At 38.5% G+C, this 12,119-nt stretch overlaps 1 protein-coding gene across 1 annotated transcript in view; it reads left to right on the top strand.

Moving 5' to 3' along the window:
- LOC118219691 (C1q-related factor) overlaps positions 1 to 12,119 on the top strand; it is a 29,366-nt gene that overhangs the window by 5,858 nt on the left and 11,389 nt on the right. The window lies entirely within an intron of this gene.

The raw sequence follows: 12,119 nt of genomic DNA, 5'->3' as shown, positions 1-12,119 counted from the left end.
TTGACAGAGCATTACAAGTGAAGATACCCAACATCTGGTGATGTCTATGCGTCACAGACTTCAGGCAGTCATTGAAGGAAAAGAATTTGCAACAAAGTACTAAAATATGATGACTTTATTTCAGATTATGTTCATTTGTTTTTCTCCCCAAAAATTGGGGGACCATTTATAAAAAGGGCTGTAATTCTTACACAGATCACCTGATATTTAAAATGAAAGTTAACACTGCACTTTAAACTTATATTCTTTGTTTTATTTGAAGTCCAACATACCGAAGTACTGAGTCAAAACAACTAAAAAATTGTCACTGTACTTTTGCATTTAACTATATATAATTGCTCTGGCATTTCTGCTGGCACAACATCATTTAATATATTTCTATCACCGTTTGCATAACTGTCAGTTTGATAACACTTAAAGTGATGTTTCTAAAATAATAATAATAATAAAAGAAAAAAGAAACAAAACTCACATATCATGCTTCTGATATTATTTAACAAGTAATAACCGTATCCTGGTCTACAAAGAGGGGCAACCTCAAAATTGAATAGTCCAGAGACAAATGCCATATATAGAAAAGTAGTGAGGAACTAATTCTGAGCCTTTAGTGAAGGTAGTGGCCTAATGTAATTACAGCCAGTGACCATAATACACTGTAAGCTATAATCAGACCAGGGCATAGAATGTGTGCATATGAAATACAATAGCTTTGCTGGAAGCAGAGTCAAAGGATCAGTCTGTAGATTTGAGTTTCACATTAGTGGCTGTATGCTGTCCTGTTACCCTTCATCAAGGAATCTGAATTGACCCAGTTAAAACAAAGTGATGATAATGAGCAATGCATTTAAAAAACCATGACAAACAATTCTGAGAAAGGACTTCTGCTAAGTGCATTGATAATAGAATTTGTCTCTGTGGCCTTAGATGAGAACAAAAAGTTTGTACATTAATTATATGAAAACTTCTGGTACATTTTTTTTGCTCTTTTGTCTTATATTGGCTGTCAAGCTGGTGGTTTTTCACAAAGGATTATAAAGAAAAAGATATATGACTAGTTCCTTTCATAATAACATTTATGTGAAGTATAAAAGTGTTGACTTAATATAGATGAAGCCAAACATATGTTACTATAAAATACCTTCTGCTCTTGCTTCATTATGTTCCCAAAGGAGGATGTTGAGACACTAAAACCAGATAGACACAGCCTGTCTCTGGAGGGAGGGCTACTGTTTATAATGTGGAATCTGTTTCTTTAATTACGTGCATTCAGACATCGTGAGACAGTGCCACCGGAAGATGGCAAGAAGTAATGACATTGAAGGGAGTATTCTTGAATCCGAGAGCTTAGGCAGGTGAGCCTGTATCTGATCCTCATGCAGTCTCAATGCTTCCTCTATGTAATTGTAAGCATCAGTTACAAATGGTTTGGGACTTGGCTGGGTGTCAGTGATGAAGTGCGTACGAAAGCCATTGCACTTTAAGCAGGGCAGAGCATTCATCTTGTAAGTGAAGAATAGGAAATGGTGCTGGGATTTGGGGACCGGGATACACGAAACCGTGGTGTTTCATCATCTTCACAGCCTCTGCAATCCATGTCTCTAGTCTCACAGTGGGGTGCCTTCACCCCCCCACCTTCACCTAGGAGCTTCTGAAGTTCTCAAAAGTCACCACACCAGCAAATGGTTTTTTAGTAAGACGCTGAATAGGACTGACAAAATCAGGCACTATTCCCAGATACTGATATGTTTCAAGCTCCAAAGGATTCCCAAGGATTTCCCTTGATAATAGGCATCTCCTTCTTTCCCCGTCTTTCTTGGCAATCCATTTCCCTCCCCTTTCATTGTTAAACATTCAGATGACACTTCCTCTCACATGCGGCTTGCTTGTCTCTTAGAGTCTGACAGCAGTGCAATAAGGCAAAACGTTTCCACGTGCCCGAGAGAAAAAAGTCCCATTGAACGAGTGTCTCTTTAAGCATTATTTAAAAACCTCGAACCGGATTCCATATTTGTTTGTGTTCCTCCTGTGCCTTTTTAAAAATAGTATTATCAATCCGAAAGCCATTTCAAATGTAATTAAAACCAATGACTTCGGCACCACTGTCTCCAAGGACCTGGGGTGAATAATTACACTATCTCCGTCTTTAATAAGCTCATCCCGCCTAATCGTGGGGCACACACGCCTCTTCCATGGCAATTACCTCTCCCCTACTCGCGCTCTCTCTCTTTCAGTCTCTCACCCTCCTTCGCCCAAGTGCTTCTCAGCAAAAAGGAGGGTATAACCAACATCTCTTGTGCTGTTCATATATGATGACTTTCATTTTTGTTGTTTGCATTGCTGACATTACCTGATGCAGGTCAAAAGCAGGAATTCAGAAATGGTGTTTAAAAAAAAGGAAGTTTTGTAGCATCTGTTTGCTCTAGTTTCCTGCTCATTTTCTGAGTAGCTTTAAACAAAAGTTGCTTTTTAAGGACATGGATAGTCATCCATTCCATTTTAGCACCACCATTAAGGGGCACGAGTACCCACCCATTACTTTGTACAAGCCCAGCACAAGATGACAGATTCCCCAGCTGTGACCTGCGCGGGACAGTTCCGGACCATGGAAAATAATTAAGAGTGAATCGATACCCATGGATGCCTTGAATGCCAGATATTGCATAAACTCTTATTCCCTGACCCCAGAAGAATCCACGGAGATCTGAAGTAAATAGCAGGAGCGGAGGGGCTTTGTGTGGAATATTACTGGCTGGAGGTGAAGTCTCTGTCACAGACAATCCCTCAAAGGCCGTAACTCACTTAAACCCGACAAAACTTTCAACACAGCCTGGCAGGGCAGGGCACACGCTATATGTGGCACTTGCTCTATTTCTTGGCTCCCTAGCATGAGTCCGGACCTGCTCCTTTACCCAGTGTATAATTGGGCATTGGATTTGATACTGTCGAGTGGAATGTGACAAGGAGCAATAATTAGGCATAGTGGGGCTATTAAACCCGAAACACCCACTGTTAAAAAGTACTTGAGTGTGCGATGTACCCCAGTGGTGGCACTGATTATCAAAGGTCATGAAAGTGGATTTTGTCACATATCATTTCCATTGTCTTTTTAGCCTTTAGATCCATGTAACAAAGTACACTTCTAATCTTCTAAAATCGGTCACAGCAATACTGACCTAAGCTGTTTACCATCTTGCACCTTGAGTTTATTTGCTATTTCGTCATATCTGTGTATTGGAAACAAAACTCCTGACTAATTGAGGCGTTCTGATATAATAATAATCATCAAACTGTTTTTGTGATCATAAGCACAATGAACACAAATGAAAATAAGCGGGGCATTTTAGATCTGGCTGGCTCACTCAAGCGTGCGTGGTTGACTCATGAGTGTTATTCGTCACAAGGAAACCACACACGACAGTAAATACAGCCTATGGGAATGTTTCTACATAAACATCTTGACATTTGTTTGACTTCTACAGAAAATTGACTTCTATAGGAAATATTAAAGCAGATTAAAATAGTTTACAGTCAACTAAATCCATTATGCATTAAACAACTCAATTATGGTTGGACAACTTATTTACTCTTGACTATGTGTAGAAGTACCTAGTTATTGCAGCTCATTTTTAAAAGATAGGTTTAAAAGAAAGGCAATGAAAGTGTTCCACGCAAAAAGGTTGATTTTGCTGTCCACAGTATTCATAATCTTTGTAATTTTTTGTAACAGCAGCTATACAGTATAGGGACTGCTTGTTTGGTGCAGAATATCTATACTTCTGTCAATTTTGTCATTTTTTGGCATTTATATTTTGTTTCATAAACATAAATTGAAGAAATAGCAAATAAGCTCACTTAGAACAATGGGAGAGAAAGATGCAGAATTGTTCTTTGTATATGCATTTGCACACATATGTATAATTCCTGCATTGAAATATAAGTTTTGCTGATTAAAAAACAAATAGAATGCCTCATCACAAAACAGGATAATATTATTTGGAAATTGTTTAACAGAATATTTTGGGTGAAACAATACATTTATTTGCCACACAAAAGAAAATACTCCAAAAACTTCAAAAGCTATGAATTGTTTCTATTCATTACACAAATGGCTCACAGGTTAAAGCTAAGGCAAATGAAATCAGCACCCACTACTCTCTAGATGCAATCACAACAGTCAGTGTAATCAGTTGATTCTCAGTGTCTTGACACTAATGAGACAGATGGCATATAACGTGTTAGCTTTCTTAAGTAGTGTGTTTTGATCAGGTCATTATCCTGAATGAACCATATGGAATAATGGCATTTATGAAAAACAAACTCAAACAACATTGAACTTGGAAAGGTTCATTATTTCAATGGAAGGTACATACAATCACACCAGACAGACTGTTTAAATGTGATTAAACGTCTGTTTTCTACTGGCATTGATGTATAAACTGGTTAATAAGTTAACAACCCTTTGTTGAACAAGGCTATATCAATTAGGAAGGCGTTGCTCTCTGTAGGGGTCTTCGCTTAGAATAATTGCTAACAATTTAAAGGCTTAGATCAACATTTAATAGCAATCTGAGTGAATACAATAGTTAAAAGGCTGAACTTCAAAGTTTGCCACATAATTCTACCTGAACAGAATTTGGACAAAAATATAGTTCACTCATAAGTATTTTTTGGACCAATATTATAAACTGTACTAAAATTGAAATCTTATTATGTCTTGCATAATAGAAAAAGTTTTCCTGCTTCTTCAATAATTGTTTTATAGCAACTCTTGTAAAATATCTGTTTCTACCTGAAGCTGTCTCACCTGGAGACACACTCTGCAGTGCATCTGGAAAAGAAAGTTGCAGGCTACGAGATTAGTGTCCTGCAATCTGATTGGATGAGCCACTGTTATAGATGAATAGGCAGTCAACAAAATGTGATCATCAGAAAAAATATTGGACCACTGCTTGGAGAAGCATTTTCTTTGGTTTGGTGGAATAATCACACATCAACGCTTCACAAACTGGTCAGGCTCAGTACTCTAAAGTTATGAGTTTGGTAATTGGGGCTATATATTTATATTCCTGCTTGCCTCTTACCACGGATATTGACTTCATTTTGATATACCGTATGTACAATTGTACTTTAACGGTGCGTTCACACAGTCAGCAACTCGTCAACCAACTTGCTGGAAGTCCATTCATTCTCTATGTAGCTGAGCGACGCCCAGCAACACAAGCAACTGGGCAACTGAGCAACCAAAGTTGCCAAAAAAAAGTTGCCCACAATTGCACCCGGTGTTATACAATGTTTAAAAAAAAAAAAACAATACAGGGATAAGTGTCTGAAAATGGCTTGGATGGCAGTTTCAACTTGCTTGCTAGCTAGCTAGTGAGGGAGATAGAGAGATCGCTAGCTAGGCAGCTAACTAGTGAGAGAGATATATGGCTAACGAGATAGTGATAACAGATATTTATCAGTGTCCTGACATAACTATAGAAACAAAAAGAGATTATATGTGGCTCTATGGAAAATATACGTCTTTGACAATACCGTTATTTCTCTTCAATAATATGTAGTTGCACGAGACCGCTAAGAGGATACAATCTCCTGCCCTGAGAAACCCATCAACCAAGTTTCTCGCTGTGTGAACGCAGGTTCAACATTCAGCTAATGTCCATGGATTTGCATGAACGTACAGTAAACTCCCAAGTGAAAATATATGTAAAATATTCACGTGACAAATGAGGCTAGATGATTAGATTATTATTATTAGGTGTACATATGGATATTAGATGTACATATGGATTTGTGTTATTATACACATCCACAGAAAAATGAACAAAGTGTTTTCTTCATAAGAGTCCAAATGCAGAAAGGTGGCTGACTCATTGATTCACCTAAAAATTAAAGGTCCCTACAAATGAAATTTCTTTTAAGATTGACAGCAATAATGGATTGTATTAGTGTACATGCGCATTAAATTTGACATTTAATTTACAAACAAATATGACTACAGACAAAAATAAAATAAAGCCTGCAGAATGAAAATGGCCACTCAAACTGGTTTAACCTTAAAATGTAATTTCAAGTTAACTGAAAACAGTTCCATTTGGACACCTTTGGTCTCCAGTCAAGCACTGATTAATCAAATCTTTGCCACTCTGTGAGATTTATTTTCTGCTGCTAAGACATCATTACTATCCTTTAAGTTATAACTACTGTGATCAGAATTGTATATTTGTAATGACGGCAAACAACTCTGGGCCAGTGTCCTAGTTAAGAATGCTACATGTAGTATAAATTCATTGTGATTATTCGCTGTATGGAACCACCTTCTCTTGCCTCCCTGAAACCCATCTTACAGACTTGTCCTGCCTTTCATAAATTTGTAAGCATGCCTGCCACAAAAGCCAGCATTGATGCGGTGATCAATGAGTGTGGGGCTCGGCTGTGACATGAGATCGGCCTAAAAAACAAAGCCACTGGTTTTGCTATACAGTGTCTAAGTCGTCAAGATTTCCACAATGCTTCAAAGATGGGTGACACAAGAGCACCAGAAGAGAAGCTTCCTCTTCCACTCCATATACACTCCAAGGCTTGCCAGGAATCTCCATTGAGCAGCTCTGCAAAATGACACAGGAGGTCATACGTGGCGTTCCGACGTCACTTACTGTATACCCTGCAGACGGAAGTGCTGCAGGAATGCATCACACAAACTGCTCGTCACCAGCGGCAGGCGAGGCTACAATGCACAGAAGTCAACAGAATCAACAGAAGTCGATGTGATCCAGAGGCTGTTTTCACCCCTATCCTTTTCCCCTCGTATATCAGCCCAGCAGGAGTGATGTCACAGAACTGACAGCCTCCCTGCTCTTCTTTCCCTTTTGATGCCTTGCTCCTTAATTATCTTGAGGTCATGATATCGCCTTGAATTACCCGCCATGTTTTCAGCCTCATGAGAAGTTCCAGGCACTCCCTTTGTTATCATGCATGGGAGGCTGCCCTGGTTACGAGGAGCAGGCTAGTTCAGCCTTACCAGCCGGGCGCTATGGCCATTTATTTGAAAAACGCATTTAGGGAACTTTGCTTGGTTATGTTAGTTCATCAGAGGTTCTTTTTATTTTAATACAAAGTTAAGGGAACATAGATGTATGAAAGTGCAAGCTGTGTCATCAGCAAAGTGGCGAAAAATCGAGAGAAATTTATTTCCCAACTCAATTCCCTTGACGCCTCCCCTCATCCGTGGCCATATGATGAAAATACAGAGCTAAAATGAGGGCCAACCCTGGGGGACTGGTATGGTGTAGAATTCCTGCCCAGAGAGACTGAATGCCTTTAACAAGGTTTAAAGGTATTAGTCTACAGGACTCCATCATGTTCTCGGTAGACCTGAAAACGAATCTCTCTTACTTTCCAGCTATTAGAGAAGTACCAAGAAGTTTTAAAAGTTTTAAGATCTAATGACACACTCAGCATGAAAGCATCATAACTTTTAATAGATGAGGGGTAATGCAAATGTGTAAATCAGTAAAACGAAACGTCATGACAAATTTATTTTCTTATTTTGTTTTTGATTAAAATATTCAGCATCTGGTACAGAAAAATACAAGACTATCTCTGGCTTGGAGCCCAACTAAGGGTATACCACCAGGTCTTAATGAAGAAGACTGACAAGTGAATAAGAGTGCATATGGACAATGGGAGGAGATTCAGAGGGGTGCTGGAAAGAGTTCATAGTAAAGGGTGAATGTAGCCTAGGAACGATTAATGAAACTGACAGAAATTATCATTAGCCAGACTCTAGTAGCAATGTGGAGACTATCTGAAATGCTTATAACCATTCAAGCTCTAAAATGTATAATAATAATAATAATAATAATAGTATAATATTTGCATTAAGGGTGACAGAATTGGTTACTGGAATCTTGCAGGCTTAGGGGGATAGGTCGAAGACCATATTTTGCATCGGCCAGAGAGAGAAGATTTCATTTGGCTTGATGTCTGAGTCTCATCCTGCACCAACATCTCTCTCTGGTCAGTCATGCTCCCACAGTCTACCTGAAAAATGATGCACAAAGTGCAAAGTGTCCCCCTCCAACTCAGTGTCTGTGCAAACCAAGCTGGTGAACTGCGGAGTGAAAAGAAGCACCGGCCGGACGTCACTTGTTTCAAAGTCTGGAGACACAAATGGGCTCTCCTTCTGAAATATGTCAAACTGACTGAGGAAGTCTCTGCTCAGAGCACAGACATACTAAAATTGGGCAAACCAGACTGGAAGAAAAAGGTAAAAGGATAAAAGTATGTCATTTGCAAATAATTTGCTATAGATTTCATATTTTAAAAATAATAATAATAATAATTATTATTATTATTGTTATTATTATTATTATTATTATTATTATAAAAATGATCAACAAAAAAGGTTGCAGTATATGTCATACTATATGTCACAGCATGCTTATTTTTACTCCCAGTCTGTCTGAGAACCACTATGGAATGGCAGCTTTTACTGCTTCTCTCAGGTTATTTGCAATATGGCTAAAAGCAATGCGGCTCTTGCCCCTTATGAGTCTCTTCTACCTTAAGTTAATTTGGCAATACAATGAGCTTTGAACACATTTGTGGTGACACGAGGCTCACGTTGTAAGTTAAAGGTAAAGCAGTGAAGTAGAATAATTTCATCAGGAACACATACAGTATCATAGTGATGTCCATCTTTGTGCAGTTTCTATTTTATATTGACATTGTTTCTACATGGCTCATTCATGGCCTTACAATTATGCTCTGAAGATGATTTTTATTACCGTTTTTCATAAGGTTGTGAAAACTTTGGGGGGGTCATAAATGAAAAATACCGTATCACTACAAACTGAAATTGTACCACTCTGGCATAGGATTACTCTGGAACCTGTCCTACATGATACAGTATCTCATGTGGCTCATATAATGTTGAGAACTGGTAGGACATGTGGTAACATTTACTCCATGCTAACGTCTGGATGGACATGTTTGCATCGAAGTGTGTCTCCCATTATTTGCACTAGAAGTCTGATTCAATGTATTTCATTTGTATACTTCACACATGCAATAAATTGAACCATTATTCCCAATACAGGGAGGCCTTAAAATACACATTTTTCAAATAAAAAAAAAATCATCATGAAACTACTTTTATTCAGCCCTGAAGATAACCACTAAAAGCTATGATTTGTAAATAATATAAGAAGTCAGGTTTATTTGCCAGATCTATTCACACATAGAACATGAGAGAAATATTCTTAATGGACCCTCCAATAGGCCATGTACACACCAGATGAAAGTTTCATTAGAAATAAAATAAAACTAAGTTTCTGCATGAAGTGTTACCTTATAATATGGAAGCAGTGTACTTGTGGGTAAACTTCACATTTAATATTCAGCCTATGACAGGCATTTCGGCTAAGAATAGCAGGCTTTGTTTGCACATCAATATTATACTGCCAAGATTTAATCAGAACTGTACACAAGGAGGCTCTACTCCACAGTGGCACAGATAACCCTTTAAGTGCCTTAAGCCTTTATAGTGGTGCATCCAACCCTTTAGAGCCCTGTAATGTTTTTGGCAAAATCATTTTCGCAGGAGGAACTTAACTTTAAAGCAGTCATATGAAATAAATGTGTTACATTGCAATATTTTTTATTTTGTTTGGCAATCATGTAAGTTGCAGCACAGAGTGGTCAAAGTTGTGCCATGTTTGTTGTTCACAGTGGGTAGGTAACCTTGAAATTTCACTATAAGGCTTTGCGTGCCACAATGTAACGTATAGCGCATAAAGCAGCCTACTCTGAAGCCATTTACTGTACTGTAAGTCCCCTTGCACAGATGGGGGCTTCGTCACCATAATGTTGGTCTCAAAACGGAAGGTAACCATCAAAGAGCCCTGTAATGTTGCTCTCCACAGTGGGTCACTCCTTAAATGGTCTGGTAATTTTCCAACATCACATCTGAGCCTTTTAGATTACCTAGATGCACACAAACTTCTGTTTGTAGTTATAATGTGGATAAAGAATATGTATTGCATATTTGAATTCCTATAATTGAAAGAAAATCAGGTAAGTGTTTTCATAAGTAACTCTGTATGATACAATGTTCAGTCTTGAAGTCTAGCTTTTTTTAGACAAAAAGGGACCAAAGGTAAATATTTTTGACATTTGACAAAAATGTTTTTTTTTTTTAGCTGCGACCGCAGCTCTATATAGCTCTGTCTGTTGGTCGGTCAGTCGGTCGGTCAGTCCACAAAAAGTGTCCCACCCCGCCGTGGCCACCGTTTTCGCCCCAGGAGGCTGAAACTTGGCATGGACGTTGGTCATGACAGAAGGTAGACCTGAGTAACTTTCAAGGCCGATTGACCAAGAGGGGGCGTGGCGATGGGCGTGGCATATCACAAAAAGATTTGCACAAGATTTTGTCCAAAGAAGAGGTCACGTGTTCGTGTGAGGTTGTGTGCGTGGATGCATGCACACATGAATGCATGCGCGTGTGCGGTTGCAGCTATTGCGGATTTGTGCTTGTTTCAATGCTTCTTGCATATGGTAAGCCCTGGCTATTGTAGCTGTCTGTTATGGTGGATTTTTTAGGCTATGGACATCCTGTTCCAATGCTAGTGCTATGTCATACATATGATCTAACTGGCAGAGGCCCTGTAAGGCAAGGTCAAATAATAATAATAATAATAATAATAATAATAATAATAATAATATTTGAGGTAAAAGTTTATCTTGTTTGTACGAGTTACTATTCTGAAAGCCAACTTTTATCAAAACATGTTTGTTTTTTTCACCTTGCCTTTCAGGGCTTCCGTATGGTTGAGATAAATTTATTTAAAAATTTACATTCCAGGCCAGGGGCCAGGGGCCTCATTAACAAACAAATTGTATCTTTAATAGTGGCTTATGCAGAAAACCAGGATTAAGTAGTTATTTATGAAAATTGCACTTCGACAAGGATATGATCATATTGCTACGCAAAGTTTATACTAGATGTAAGTTAACTGCCTGCTGGTTATGTGGAGGTATTGCATGTTTGAAGGCTGTGTGTAAATCCCCAAAGTTGGCTGTGTTCGCCCTTTAAGAGTAGCATTTAATTTACAGCATATTCAATTTTAGGCAGGAGGAGACCCAGAAATATTGGAATGCAACCTTGGAGGCAAATGGCTATTATTGGCCACATTCACGAGAAGAGCATGTTTGCGTGTGTTCTATATCACGTGAGATTTCTATATCACAGGTGTGTAAGACGCGGACATGCCACTTTCAACCAAAGCAAAGTTTTTCAGCCTGAGCAATTTTTTTTCTAAATCAAGCATAAGCACAACATGAGAATTGATTTTAAGATTATGTTTAAGTTTAAATCCAGGAATCCATACATACTTTTTCATAAACGAGGCCCCTGGTGTATCTGTAATATGTAGCATATTCTACCAGGATCATATTCAGAAGCTACTTTACTTCTGAATGCTCTCTAATAATCAGCAAGTTTTTATTACCAGTGTTGCATTTGGGATGATTACATGAACAGTCTGAGAATTTCAATTGTCAGTTGGTCACAACACCAAGGATCAATACTCTTTTGTGAAGGGGCCGACACAATAATGCCATGGTATTTCCAACAGAGGCACTGACCTGACTGCCAATATCCTGCTAATATATGTCTTATCAAAAAATCTGTTTTTTGAACATCATTTCAAACACCAAAATTCATTAGAAATGAGATTGCAAACAGTATGTGACCCTGTATGTGAAGACTATAGGAAAGGTACTCCATTCTTACGTACAATTTGGAGCAGTAAAGGGAGCCTGTGGATGGTGACTCAAGTAATACTAGAATACAACCGCCTCTAAAATACGCAGTGGCAGGTAAGGGGAACACGATGGCTTTCACTACAAGAATATGTAGTTAGCCTTCTAATCAGTACACAGAATGCAAGTGATGGGTGAATGTCCAGTTATCCAATATTGTATATTTAGGAGGGTGTTTGGAATCATCACTCTCCTGCTTGGAGTCTGACGATGATAAAAGAGCTGTCTTTCTGCCCTTGCCTGTCATAATAAATTAACAAGACTGCTTGTTCCAAATGGATATGTCAGTTCTCCTG

The sequence above is a fragment of the Anguilla anguilla genome, chromosome 2 (assembly GCF_013347855.1).
Source record: "Anguilla anguilla isolate fAngAng1 chromosome 2, fAngAng1.pri, whole genome shotgun sequence".
In the NCBI taxonomy this organism is placed as follows: Eukaryota; Metazoa; Chordata; class Actinopteri; order Anguilliformes; family Anguillidae; genus Anguilla; species Anguilla anguilla.
The sequence above is the reverse complement of the archived record's forward strand: the minus strand, read 5'-3'. Positions and strand labels throughout refer to the sequence as shown.